Below are 14,089 nucleotides of genomic sequence, written 5' to 3'. Positions count from 1 at the left end.
AAGTGCTGACGTTGTTTATCAGTTTTTGGAAATTTTGGGTTGAGCTGAGGGTGTCTTCTAATATACAATCATGTCATCTGCAAATAGAGAAATTTGACTTCCTCCTTTCCTAACTGAATACCTTTTATTTCTTTTTCTTGCCTGATTGCTCTGTCTAGCGCTTCCAATACTATATTGAATAGGGGTGATGAGTAAGGTCATCCTTGTCTAGTGCCAGATCTCAAAGAGAATGCTGCCAGTTTTTGCCCTTTCAGTATGATATTGGCTGTAGGTTTGTCATAAATAGCTTTTATTATTTTGAGATATGTTCCACTGATATCTAGTTTATTGAGAATTTTTCAAATAAAGTGCTGTTGAATTTTGTCGAAGACCTTCTCTGCATCTATTGAGATAATCATGTTGTTTTTGTCTTTGGTCTTGTTTATGTGGTGGATTATGTTTATAGACTTGTGTATGTTGAACCAGCCTTGCATCTCTGGAATGAAGCCTACGTGATCATGGTGAATAAGCTTTTTGATGTGCTGTTGCAATTGGTTTACCAGTATTTTATTGAAGATTTTTGCATCTATGTTCATCATGGATATTGGCCTGTAGGTTGCTTTTTTGGTTGAGTCTCTGCCAGGTTTTGGTATCAGGATGATAGTGGTCTCATAAAATGATCTGAAGGATTCCCTCTTTTTGTATTGTTTGGAGTAGTTTCAGAAGGAGTGGTACGAGCTCCTTTTTGTACATCTGGTAGAATTCGGCTAAGAACCCTTCTGGACCTGGGCTTTTTTTAGTTGGTAGGCTAATTGCCACCTTAACTTCAGCCCTTAATAGTCTATTCAGTGTTTGAACTTCTGCTTGGTTTAGGCTTGGGAGGGTGCAAGTGTCCAGAAATTTATCAATTTCTTCTGGGTTTACTGGTTTATGTGCATGGAGTTGTTTGTAGTAATCGCTGATGGTAGTTTGTATTTATGTGAAATCGGTGGTGATATCCCCTTTATGTTTTTTTGTTGCATTTATTTGAATCTTGTCTCTTTTATTTTTTATTAATCTGGCTAGCGATGTGTCTATTTTGTTGATCTTTTCAAAAAACCAACTCCTGGATTTATTGAGTCTTTGAAGGGTTTTTTGTGTCTCTATCTCATTTAGTTCTGCTCTGATCTTAGTTATTTCTTGTCTTCTGCTAGCTTTTGAGGTTTTTTTNTTCAATCTTGCTCCTCTAGCTCTTTCAGTTTTGATGATAAGGTATCAATATTAGATCTTTCCTTGATCCTCATGTGGGCGTTTATTGCTATAAATTTTCCTCTAGACACTGCTTTAAATGTATCCCAGAGATTTTGGTATGTTGTGTATTTGTTCTCATTGGTTTCAAAGAACATGTTTATTTCTGCCATCATTTCATTTTTTATTTAGTCAACATTCAAGAGCCAATTGTTCAGTTTTCATAAAGTTGTGCTGTTCTGATTTAGTTTCTTAATCCTGAGTTCTAATTTGATTGCACTGTGGGCTGAGAGACTGTTTGTTATGATTTCCATTCTTTTGCATTTGCTGAGGATTGATTTACCTCACTTATGTGGTCAATTTTAGAGTAGGTGCAATATGGTGCCAAGAAGGATGTATATTATGTGGATTTGGGGTGCAGAGTTCTGTAGATGGCTATTAGATTTGCTTGGTCCAGATCTGGGTTCAAGTCCTGGATATTCTTTTTAATTTTCTGCTCACCGATCTGTCTAACATTGACAGTGGAGTGTTAAAGTCTCCCACTATTATTGTGTGGGATTCTAAGTCTCTTTGTAGGTTGTTAAGAACTTGCTTATTAATCTGGTTGCTCCTGTACTGGGTGTGCATATATTTAGGATAGTTAGCTCTTTTTGTTGCATTGATTCTTTTACCATTATGTAATGCCCTTTTTTGTCTCTTTTGATCTTTGTTGGTTTAATGTCCATTTTATCAGAGACTAGGATTGCAACTCCTGCTTTTTTGCTCTCCATTTGCTTGGTAAATATTCCTCCATCCCTTTATTTTTAGTCTATGTGTATCTTTGCACATGAGATGGGTTTCCTGAATACAGCACACCAATGGGTTTTGATTTTTTACCCAATTTGCCAGTCTGTGTCTTTTGATTGGGGCATTTAGCTCATTTACATTTAAGGTTAATATTATTATGTGTGAATTTAATCCTGCCATTTTGATGCTAGCTGGTTGTCTTCCCCATTAGTTGATACGGTTTCTTCATTATGTAGATGGTCTTTACCATTTGGCACATTTTTGGAGTGGCTGGTACTGGTTGTTCCTTTCTGTTTAATGCGTCTTTCAGGAGCTCTTGTAAGGCAGGACTGGTGGTGATGAAATCTCTCAGCAATTGCTTGTTCATAAAGAATTTTATTTCTCGTTTGCTTATTAAGTTTAGTTAAGTTTAGTTTGGCTGGATATGAAATTCTAGGTTGAAAGTTCTTTTCTTTAAATGTTGAATATTGGCCCCTACTCTCTTCTGGCTTTTACGGTTTCCGTCCAGAGATCCACTGTGAGTCTGATGGGTTTCCCTTTGTGGGTAACCCAACCATTCTCTCTGGCTTCCCTTAGCATTTTTTTCCTTCATTTCAACCCTGGTGAATCTGATGATTATGTGCCTTGGGATTGCTCTTCTTGAGGAACATCTTTGTGGTGTTCTATGTATTTCCTGGATTTGAATGTTGGCCTGCCTGGCTAGGTTGGGGAGGTTCTCCTGGATAATATCCTGAAGAGTGTTTTCCAGGTTGAATTCATTCTCCCTGTCCTCTTCAGGTACACAGATCAAGGGTATATTAGGCCTTTCCACATAATCCCATATTTCTGCGGGGCTTTGTTCATTTCTTTTCATTCTTTTTTTTTTCTTTCTAATCTTGCCTTCTCATTTTATTTCATTGAGTTGATCTTTAATCTCTGATATCCTTTCTTCCACTTGGTTGATCTGGCTGTTGAAACTTGTGTATGCTTCAAGTTCTTGTCTTGTATTTTTCAGCTCTAACAAATCATTTACATTCCTCTCTAAGCTGTTTGTTCTCATTAGAATTTCGTCTAATTTTTTTTCAAGTTCTTAGTTCCTTTGCATTGGGTTAGACCATGTTCTTTTAGCTCAGAGAAATTTGTTATTACCCACCTTCTGAAGCCTGTTTCTGTTCATTTATCAGACTCATTCTTCATCCAGCTTTGTTCCTTTCATGGTGAGGAGTTGTGATCCCTTCAAGGAGAAGCAGCATTCTGGTTTTGGGTGTTTTCATCCTTCTTGCCTGGTTTCTTCCCATCTTCATGGGTTTATCTAGCTGTGGTCTTTGTAGTTGGTAACTTTCAGATGGGGTCTCTGAGCAGACATCTTTTTTGTTGACGTTGAAGTTATTTCTGAGTTTTAGTTTTCCTTCTTACAGTCAGGACCCTCCGCTGTAGGACTGCTGGAGGTCCTCTCCAGACCCTGCTTGCCTGGGGATCATCTGCAGTGGCTGCAGAACAGTAAGAGTTGCTGCAAGTTTCTTCTTCTGTTATCTTCATCCCAGAAGGGTACTCACCAGATGTCAGCCTGAACTCTCCTTAATGAGGTGTCTCTTTGGATATACAGGGGTCAGAGAGTTACTTGAGGAGACAATCTGTCTCTCACAGGAGCTCAGGTGCTGAGCATGGAGCTCCATTTTTCTGTTCAGAGCTGCTGGGCAGGTATGTTTGTGTCTGCTGCAGGGGAACTCATAACCACCACCTTTTTTCCTGGGAAGGTGGAGCTTTATTTATAAGCTCCCGAAGTGCTGCTGCCTTTTATCAGAGATGCCCTGTCCAGCAAGGAGGTAGTCTAGTCATAGTCTGGGCAAAGGCTCTGCTCAGCTGCTGTGTAAACTTCCTTGCAGTTTTGTTTACAGAGGTACAGTTAGAACTGCCTCAGTAATGACAGTCTGCCTTAGTAATGGCAGACTGCCTCGGTAGTGGTGGACTACATAGGCAATGGCTGACACCCTTCCCCCAACCAAGCTGGACTCTCCCTGGTCCAGCTGAGCTTGCTGCAAAACTCAATCCAGAGCATTTCAAATTGTCGGTCTTTGTGGGGTTGGGGCCTGCTTAGCCAGATAACCTGGCTCCCTGCTTCAGCCTCCTTTTTTTCCGTTAAATGGATGGCTCTCTATCCCAGGTGTCCCAGTCACCAGTTGAAACAGCCACCCAGATTTGTGTGAGGTTTTGTATGGAGAACCATGTTGCCAGCTGAAACAGCCATGCTGGAAACCCATGGCACTTTTCAACCCGGGAATCTCCTGGTCTGTGGGCAGTAAAAACTCATTTGGAAATGCAGTGCTCACTCACCCTCTGTGTTGTTCTCACTGGGAACTGCACTTCAGAGCTGTTCCTATTTGGCCATCTTGGATCACTGACCTGAGCAAGTTCTTTAGTGGTGATTTGTGAGATTTTGGTGTACCCATCACACACTCAAGGTGTGCTTAATTTGTAGTCTTTTATCCCTCACTTTTCTGCTATCCTTTCCCCCATGTCCCCAGAGTCCATTGTATCATTCTTAGGCATCTGCATCCTGATAGCTTAGCTCCCACTTATGAGTAAGAAAAACAATATTTGGTTTTCCATTCCTGAGTTACTGCACTTAGAATAATAGTCTCCAGTTTCATCCAGGTTGCCGCAAATATCATCATCCCAATTTCAAATTGTGCTGCTAAAAATATTCATGTGCAGGTATCTTTTTCATACAAGGCTTCTTTTCCACTGGGTACTCAGTAGTGGGATTGCTGGATCAAATATAGTACTTCTACTTTCAGGGTTTAAAAAATCTCCACAGATTTCTATAGTGGTTGTACTAGTTTACATTCCCATGAGCAATGTAAGAGGGTTTCCTTTTCACCACATCCCTGCCAACATCTATTATGTTTCAATTTTTTGTTTATTCTTTTTTTGTTGTTATAGTTCTGGCGTACATGTGCAGATCATGCAGGATTGTTACACAGGCATATACATGATATGGTGGTCTGCCGCATCCATCCCTCCTGTCACCTACATTGGGTATTCCTCCCAATGTTATCTCTCTCCAATCCTCCCATCCCCTGCTATCCCTCCCTTAGCTCTCCACTCCCCAAAAGGCCCCAGTGTGTGATGTTCCCCTCCCTGTGTTCGTGTGTTCTCATTGTTCAAAATCCACTTATGAATGAGAACATGTGGTGTTTGGTTTTCTGTTCTTGTTTCAGTTTGCTGAGAATGATGGTTTCCAGCTTCATCCATGAAGGATGAAGGACGTGAACTCATTCTTTCTTATGGCTGCACAATATTCCATGGGGTATATGTGCCACATTTTCTTTATCCAGTCTATCATTGATGAGCATTTAGGTTGGTTCCAAGTCTTTGCTATTGTAAACAGTGCCACAATGAACATACATAGGCATGTGTCTTTATAATAGAACAATTTATAATCCTTTGGGTATACATCCAGTAATGGGATTGCTGGGTCAAATGGTATTTCTATTTCTAGATCCTTGAGAAATTGCCACACTGTCTTCCACAATGGTTGAACTAATTTACATTCCCACCAACAGTGTGAAACTGTTCCTATTTCTCCACATCCTCTCCAACATCTGTTGTCTCCAGATTTTTTAATGATTGCCATTCTAATTGGCATTAGATGGTATCTCAATGTGATCTTGATTTGCATTTCTCTAATGGTCTGCAATAATAAGCATTTTTTCATGTTTGTTGGCTGAAGAAATGTCTTCTTTTGAAAAGTGTCTGTTCATATCCTTCACCCACTATCTATTGGGGTTGTTTCTTCTTTTTCTTGTAAATTTTTTAAAGTTATTTGTAGATTCTGGATATTAGCTCTTTGTTAGACAGGTAGCTTGCAAAAACTTTTCCCATTCTGTTGGTTGCCAGTTCACTCTAATGATTGTTTCCTTTGCTGTGCAGAAGCTCTTTAGTTTAATTAGATCCCATTTGTCTATTTTGGCTTTTGTTGCAATTGCTTTTGGTGTTTTAGTCATTAAGTACTTGCCTATGCCTATGTCCTGGATGGTATTGCCTAGGCTTTCTTCTAGAGTTTTTTTAATGGTGTTAGGTCTTATGTTTAAATCTTCAATCCAACTGGGGTTAATTTTTGTTTTTTTTCAGGAGTAAGGTGGTATTGAATTGTGGTTTTAATTTACATTACCCTGATCATCAGTAATATTGAGCATTTTTCATATGTTTGTTGGTCATTTGTGTATCTTCTGAGAATTTTTCATTCATGTCCTTAGTCCATTTTTTTATAAGATTGTTTGATTTTTCCTGCCAATTTGAGTTTTTTGTAGATTCTAGATTTTAGTACTTTGTTGGATGTATAAATTGCAAATATTTTCTCCCACTTTGTGGGTTCTCTGTTTACTCCGCTGACTGTTTCTTTTGCTCTGCAGAAATCTTTTAGGGTATTTAAGTCTCACCTATTTATACTTGTTTTTGTTATATTTACTTTTGGATTCAGTCATGAAATCTTTACCTAAGCCAATGTCTAAAAGTGGTTTTCTGATGTTATATTTTAGAATTTTTATGGTTTCTGGTTTCAGACTTAAGTACTTGATCCCTTTTGAGTTGATTTTCATATAAGGTGAGAGATGAGGATCAAATTTCATTCTTCTACATGTGGCATGCCAATTATACCAGCACCATTTGTTGAATAGGTTTCCCTAATTTATGTCTTTGTTTCCTGTGTTCACTATAAGCATTTCACATTATTTCTGGATTTACATGTCTATTTTTATACCAGAACCATGCTGTTTTGCTGACTATGGCCTTATAGAATAGTTTGAAATCAGCTAACATGATGGCTCCAGATTTTTTTTTTTTTTTTTTTTTTTTTNTTTTTTTTTGCTTTGTCTTGTATTGGCTATATGGGCTCTATTTTAGTTCCATATAAAAGTTAGGATTATCTCTCCTAGTTCTATGAAGAATAATGTGGTATTTTGATGAGAATTGCATTGAATTTGTAGATTGCTTTTGGCACTGTAGTCATTTTCACAATACTGATTCTACTTATCAAAGAGCATAAGATATGTTTCCATTTGTTTGTATCTTTGATTTCTTTGAGCAGTGTTTTGTAGTTTATCTTGTAAAAATCCTTCCCTTCCTTGGTTAGATATACTCCTAAGTATTTTATGGTTTTTGCAGTTATTGTAAAAGTGGTTGAGTTATTAATTTGATTCTCAGCTTGGTTGCTATTTGTGTATAGGAGAGCTACTGGTTTGTGTCCATTAATTTTGTATCCAGAAATTTTGCCAAATTTATTTATCAGTTCTAGGAGCTTTGTGGAGGAGTCTTTAGGGTTTTTTAGGTACGTAATCATATCATCAGCATGCAGCAACTGTTAGACTTTCTCTACCAATTTTGATGCCTTTTATTTATTTTTCTTGTCTAATTGCTATGGCTAGGACTTCCAGTACTATGTTAAATAGAAGTGATGAGAATGGGCATACTTGTCTTGTTCCAATTCTCAGAGGGAATATTTTCAACTTTTCCTCATTCAGTACTATGTTGGCTGTGGGTTTGTCACAGATGGCTTTATGTTATGTCACGTCCCTTTCATGACAATTTTGCTGAGGGTTTTAATCATAAAAGGATGCTGGATTTTGTCAAATGCATTTACTACATCTATTGAGATGACCATGTGATATTTGTTTTTAATTCTGTTTTAGTGGGGTACCACATTTATAGACTTGCTGATGTTAAACCACCCTGGAATCCCTGGTATGAAACCCACATGATCATGGCAAAATGTCTTTTTGATACCTTGTTGGATTTGGTTAGTTAACAAATTTTGTCATAAATTTATACATATATATTCATCAGAGGTAGTGGTCTGTACTTTTCTTTTTTTTGTTATGTCCTTTCCTGGTTTGAATATTAGGATGATGCTGGCTTCATAGAATGATGTGGGGAGCATTCTCTCATTCTCTATCCTGTGAAATAGTGTCAGTAGAATAGTACCAATTCTTTACTAAATGTTGATAGAATTCTGCTGTGAATCTGTCTGGTCCTGAATTTTGTTATTGTTGTTGGCAATTTTTTTCTTACCATTTTAATCTCACTGCTTGTTATTGGTCTGTTGAGGGTTTCTAATTCTTCCTGCTTTAAGCTAAGTTGGTCATATATTTCCACGACTTTATCCATCTCCTCTAGGTTTTCTGTGTGTAAAATTGTTCATAGTAACCTTGAATGATAGTCTGTATTTCTGTGGTGTTGGTTGTAATATTTCTCGTTTCAGTTCTAATTGAGCTTATTTGGATCTTCTCTCTTCTTTTCTTGGTTAATCTTGCTAATCGTCTATCAAGTTTATTTATCTTTTCAAAGAACCAGATTTTTGTGTTGTTTTTATTTTGTATTTTTGTTGTTGTTTCAATTTCATTTAGTTCTGTTCTGATCTTGGGTTTTTCTTTTCTTCTCCTGAGTTTGGGTTTGCTTTATTTTTGTTTCTCTGGTTCCTTGAGGTATGACCTTAGAATATTTATTTATGCCCTTTTAAACTCTTCGATGTAGGCATTTAAGGCTATAAACTTTCCTCTTACCACTGCCTTTGCTGTATATCAAAGGTTTGATAGGTTGTGTCACTGTTATTATTCAGTTCAACACATATGTAATTTATACATATATTTAAATATATACATATATTTAGATACAAATGTATATGTATAGAATATTAATATATTTATATTAATACATATGTGTACATATATGTATTATATACAAATATATATATAAACACTATATATACACACAAACACCAATTTATATAAATATATACACACACATTAATTTATTATTTATTTATTTACTTTGATAACTGTTATTCTTCAGTTTAAGTATATACATATATGTATATATTCTATATATGCATATAGTATACATATGTATATATAAAATATATATATATGTAATACGTATATATACACAAATGCGTATATAATTATATGTATATATTTAAAATATATGTATACATTATATATGTATTGTGTATATATAATATATACACATTTGTTTATATATACAAATTACAAATACATATATGCAAATGTGTATATATGTATAATATATGTATATGTACAATATATACACATTTGCATGTACATATTTGTATATAATCTGTATATATAAACAAATGTGTATATATATACATATATATGTATATACACATTTGTATATATGTATTTGTATATAATTTGTATATATAAACAAATGTGTATATATTAATATACACAATACATATATAATATATATACAAATATATATAATATATATACACAAATACATACATATTTAAAAAATATGTATGGTATACATATATAATTATATACAAATATATATATAAACGCTATATATATACACACAAACACCAATTTATATAAATATATACACACATTAATTTATTACTTATTTATTTATTTTGATAATTGTTATTCTTTGGTTTAAGTATATCATCTTAAAATTGTTTTCTATTGATCTCATCTGTTCTGTCTACCTTTTTTCTTTTTTGACTTCTTTCAGTTTAATTGGCTATATATCATGATTCTATTGTACCTCCTTGGTTGGCTTACAGTCTATAATTCATTGTTTAATTTAATTCATGATATATGTCTCTAACTTACCACAGACTACCTTTATAAAATATTGTATCAGTTCACATATAAAAACCATCCTTGCAATAATAGTATACTATTATTTTTTCCCTCCTTGCATTTGTGCTATTGTCATACTTTTAAACTTTAACATATTTTATAACACTACACTTCTATTTTTTGAATAGCTAATTATATTTTGAAAATATTTAATTAAAAAATCGATTTATTTACCTATGTAGCTGCCATTCTGATTCTTTTTTTATTCCTTTGTGTAGATTCAACTTTTTATCTTTTTCCTTGTGATGAAGGACTCCTCTTTATATTTCTTATGTAACAGTTCTGCTGTTGATGAATTCTTTCAGCTTTTGTGCATCTAAAAATATATTTATTTTGTCTTCAATTTTTTTGACAATATTTTACCAGGAGAAAATTCTAGGTTGACAGAATTATTCATTCCATAGTTTAAAGACATTATCTGCTGTCTTTTCAATTTCATGGTTTCTGATAAAAAAAATTTTCTTAGTAATTCGATTATCCTGCTGAGCAGTTTGATTATGATGGTCTTTGGTAAAGTGTTCTTCGTGCTTCTTTTGCCTGCTATTAACTGAACTTACATTTGTAGGTTTATATAACAGTCTGCATGAAATATGTTGTCAGTAAGTCTGACACATGAATTATTGGTCTCTAGGGTTTGTGAATCTCTCAACCTTTGACATGTGGATAACAGATAATGGAACAAGCAGGATTATCACCTTCTTTCAAAATTTAATTTATTGATGTTTATTAATTTATTGAGGGGTTAGTCTCAGATTTAATGCCTTATTCCAAGGGCTTTCCACCATATTCCCTGAGGAAAAAAAAATACAATTTTATATCTCCACCTGGCCTCATGTTTTAGTTTTTCCAATACTGCACAGTAAGACTTATCAGGTGCACCCGTAAACTTTTAATGCATGTAATTTTATGCTTGTGATTCAGTCAATATTTCTATATATTCTTTCTATGGAATTTTTGTGGCCTAAGAAACCTCATACACAATTTAGGATCAATGTCAGACCTCAGGGTAGAGTGACATTTGAGTTCTGGCAAAAGGCAAATGAACCCACATTTAGATCCTTTATAGATAATTTCTTGAGAGTTCAAGAGAGAACCTGCCTTCCGAAGTTAGCCATATTGAGCATTTAGAAGTTTAGGCAGAATTTAGCTTGCTTGCAGTTTATAGTAAGCAGTTAATGTTTTGTCAATTAATGCCTAAAGTGCCTATAAATACACATTCAATATATTAATCTAAACCACCACTACAAATCCACTGGTCAGATGGGTACTTTTACCAGGTCTGCTAAAATATCAACCTTTCTAAGGCTCTCTGAATATGTTTATCATAAATATGTATCATTCTATTCTCATTATGAAATCAAGTCACCTAATACTGCTAGAGGAAAATGCTTTGTTAATCTAGTTCCAGTTACTGTAACCATCAGAAAATAATAAAATTGAATACCTATAAAATTGTCACCATTATTGATTTAATTTTTTCTAACAGGCTTTAGATGTGAGATTTTGGGATATGATAATTCTGATGCCTCTGTCATCTGGGAAATATAAAGTGATTTAACTGTATTTGGTATACCCTTTCTGGCAAATAAATCAGGTTATACATTTTTATTGTTCAGAACTAGAGTGATGTTATTATTCATCTTGTCTTAGATTCTCTGATATTTGTTCTACCATGTAAAATAATGCTATTAAAATAATTTAAAACAAATTTGCCATCAATTGTCTTTGAGGCAGGAACTTACATAAATTGGTTTATGGAAATTGTAGATATTGCTTTACAGAATATATCTGACGTTCACTTGTCATTGCTTCAGAGAATATTTTATTATTGTTTCTCGTTCCTTTGCAAGAGTGAGAAATGATATTTTTAAAAAGTAAAAAAAAAAATGTCAAAGTAAGAGGCTGATGGCAATGTATCTTAAACATCTTTCTTTTTGACCCCAGGTTATCAAAGCCCTATTTTTAAGACAAGAGTTTTAAAAACTAGCTCATGGTTCTTCAAATAGAAAATTTATTATCAGTTTAATTCATATATATCTGTTTGAAACACACATTTAGTTGGTAGTGCCTAAATGTAATTAGTAAATTAAAGTGCTGAATTATCTGCAGCAATACAAACAGGCATTTAAACATTTATAGATTTACATGTTTGACCAAGACATATCCATAGCTATTAAATACTTTTATGATACACATATACTTTAAATACTATATTTAAAATATGAATATTAGACTCTTTAACACACTCAAAGAAAATAAAAGAGGAAGTAGTCATTGTGTATAGTTATATGTCTTGTCCCTGATTCTAAAATACTCAAATTTAATTCTAAGAAGAGAGAACAATTATAAAGAACAGTATGTACCTAGGCATAATGGTTTGTGCCTGCAATCTTAGTCACTCAAGGGACTAAGGGGGGATGATTGCTGCAGTGAGTTATGATTGTGCCACTGAACACCAGCCTGTGGAACACAGACAACCCTGTCACTATAAACAAACAAACAATGGCAGGATCAAATTAGCACATAACAATATAACCTTGAATGTAAATGAGCTAAACGCCCCAATAAAAGATACCGAATGGCAAATTGGATAAAGAGTCAAGACTATCTGTGTGCTATATTCAGGAGACCCATGTCATGTGCAAAGATATACATTGGCTCAAAATAAAGGGATGGAGGAAGATTTACCAAGCAAATGAAAAGAAAAGAAAAGCAGAGGTTATAATCCTGGTCTCTGATAAAACAGACTTTAAAGCAACAAAGATGAAAAGAGGCAAAGAAGGGCATTACATTGTGGTAAAATGATCAATGCAATAAGAAGAGCTAACTCTCCTAAATATATACACACCCAATACAGGAGCAACCAGATACATAAACCAAATTCTTAATGACCTACAAAGAGACTAAGACTTCCACACAATAACAGTGGGAGACTTTAACACCCCACTGTCAATACTGGACAGATCAACAGGATAGAAAATTAACAAGAATTTCCAGAACTTGAATTCAAATATGGGTGGAGTGGACCTAATAGACATCTACAGAACTCTCCACCCAAAATCCACAGAATATACATTATTCTCAGCACCACGTAACACTTATTCTAAAATTGATCAGTTAACTGGAAGTAAATCACTCCTCAGCAAATGCAAAAGAATGGAAATCATAACAAACAGTCTCTCAGACCACAGTGCAATCAAATTATAATTCAGGATTAAGAAACCTACTCAAAACCACACAAGAACATGGAAACTGAAAAACCTGTTCCTGAATGACTACTGGATAAATAATGAAATGAAAGCAAAAATAAATACATTTTTTGAAAGAAATGAGAATGAAGACACAACGTACCAGAATCTCTGAGGCACATTTAAAGCAGTGTCTGAGGGAAATTTCTAGCACTATATGCCCACAAGAGAAGTGAGAAAAAATCTAAAATTGACACCCTAACATCACATTAAAAGAACTAGAGGAACAAGATGAAACAAATTCAAGTTAGCAGAAGACAAGAAATAACTAAGATCAGAGCAGAACTGAAGGAGATAGAGACACAAAAAAACCTTCAAAAAAATCAATGAATCCAAGAGCTGGTTTTCTGAAATGATCAACAAAATAGATAGACCACTAGCCAGGTTAATTTTTTAAAAAAGAGAAGAATCAAATAGATGCAACAAAAAATGATAAAGAGGATATGACCACCAATTTCACAGAAAAACAGACTACTATCTATTTAGGGATTACTACAAACACTTCTATGCAAATAAACCAGTAAACCTAGAAGAAATTGATAAATTCTTGGACACTTACACCCTCCCAAGACCAAAGAAGGAAGAAGTCGAATTCCTGAATAAGCCAATAACAAGGTCTGAAATTGAGGCAGCAATTAATAGTCTACCAAATTAAAAAAGTCCTAGGACTAGGCAGGTTCACAGCCAAATTTTGCCAGGCATACAAAGAGGAGATCGTGCCATTCTTTCTGAAACTATTCCTAACAATTGAAAAACAGGGAATTCTCCCTAACTCATTTTATGAGACCAACATCATTCTGATACCAAAACCTAGCAGAGACACAACTAAAAAAGAAAATGTCAGGCCAATATCCATGATGAACATTACTACAAAGAGAATAAAACTAGAGATACAACTAACAAGTGATAACTAGGACTACAACTAACAAGGGATGTAAGGACCTCTTCAAGGAAAACTCCAAAGGAGAACTGCTCAAGGAAATAGGAGAGGACACAAACAGATGGAAAAACATTTCATGCTCATGGTTAGGGAGATTCAATATTGTGAAAAATGGCCATACTGGCCAACGTAATTTATAGATTCAATGCTATCCCCATCAAGCTACCATTGACTTTCTTCACAGAATTGGAAGAAACCACCTTAAATTTCATATGGAAGTAAAACAGAGCCCAAATGGCCAAGACAATCCTAAGGAAAAAAAA

The sequence above is a fragment of the Cebus imitator genome, unplaced genomic scaffold (genome assembly GCF_001604975.1).
Source record: "Cebus imitator isolate Cc_AM_T3 unplaced genomic scaffold, Cebus_imitator-1.0 Scaffold288, whole genome shotgun sequence".
In the NCBI taxonomy this organism is placed as follows: Eukaryota; Metazoa; Chordata; class Mammalia; order Primates; family Cebidae; genus Cebus; species Cebus imitator.
This window is presented reverse-complemented; position numbering follows the sequence as displayed.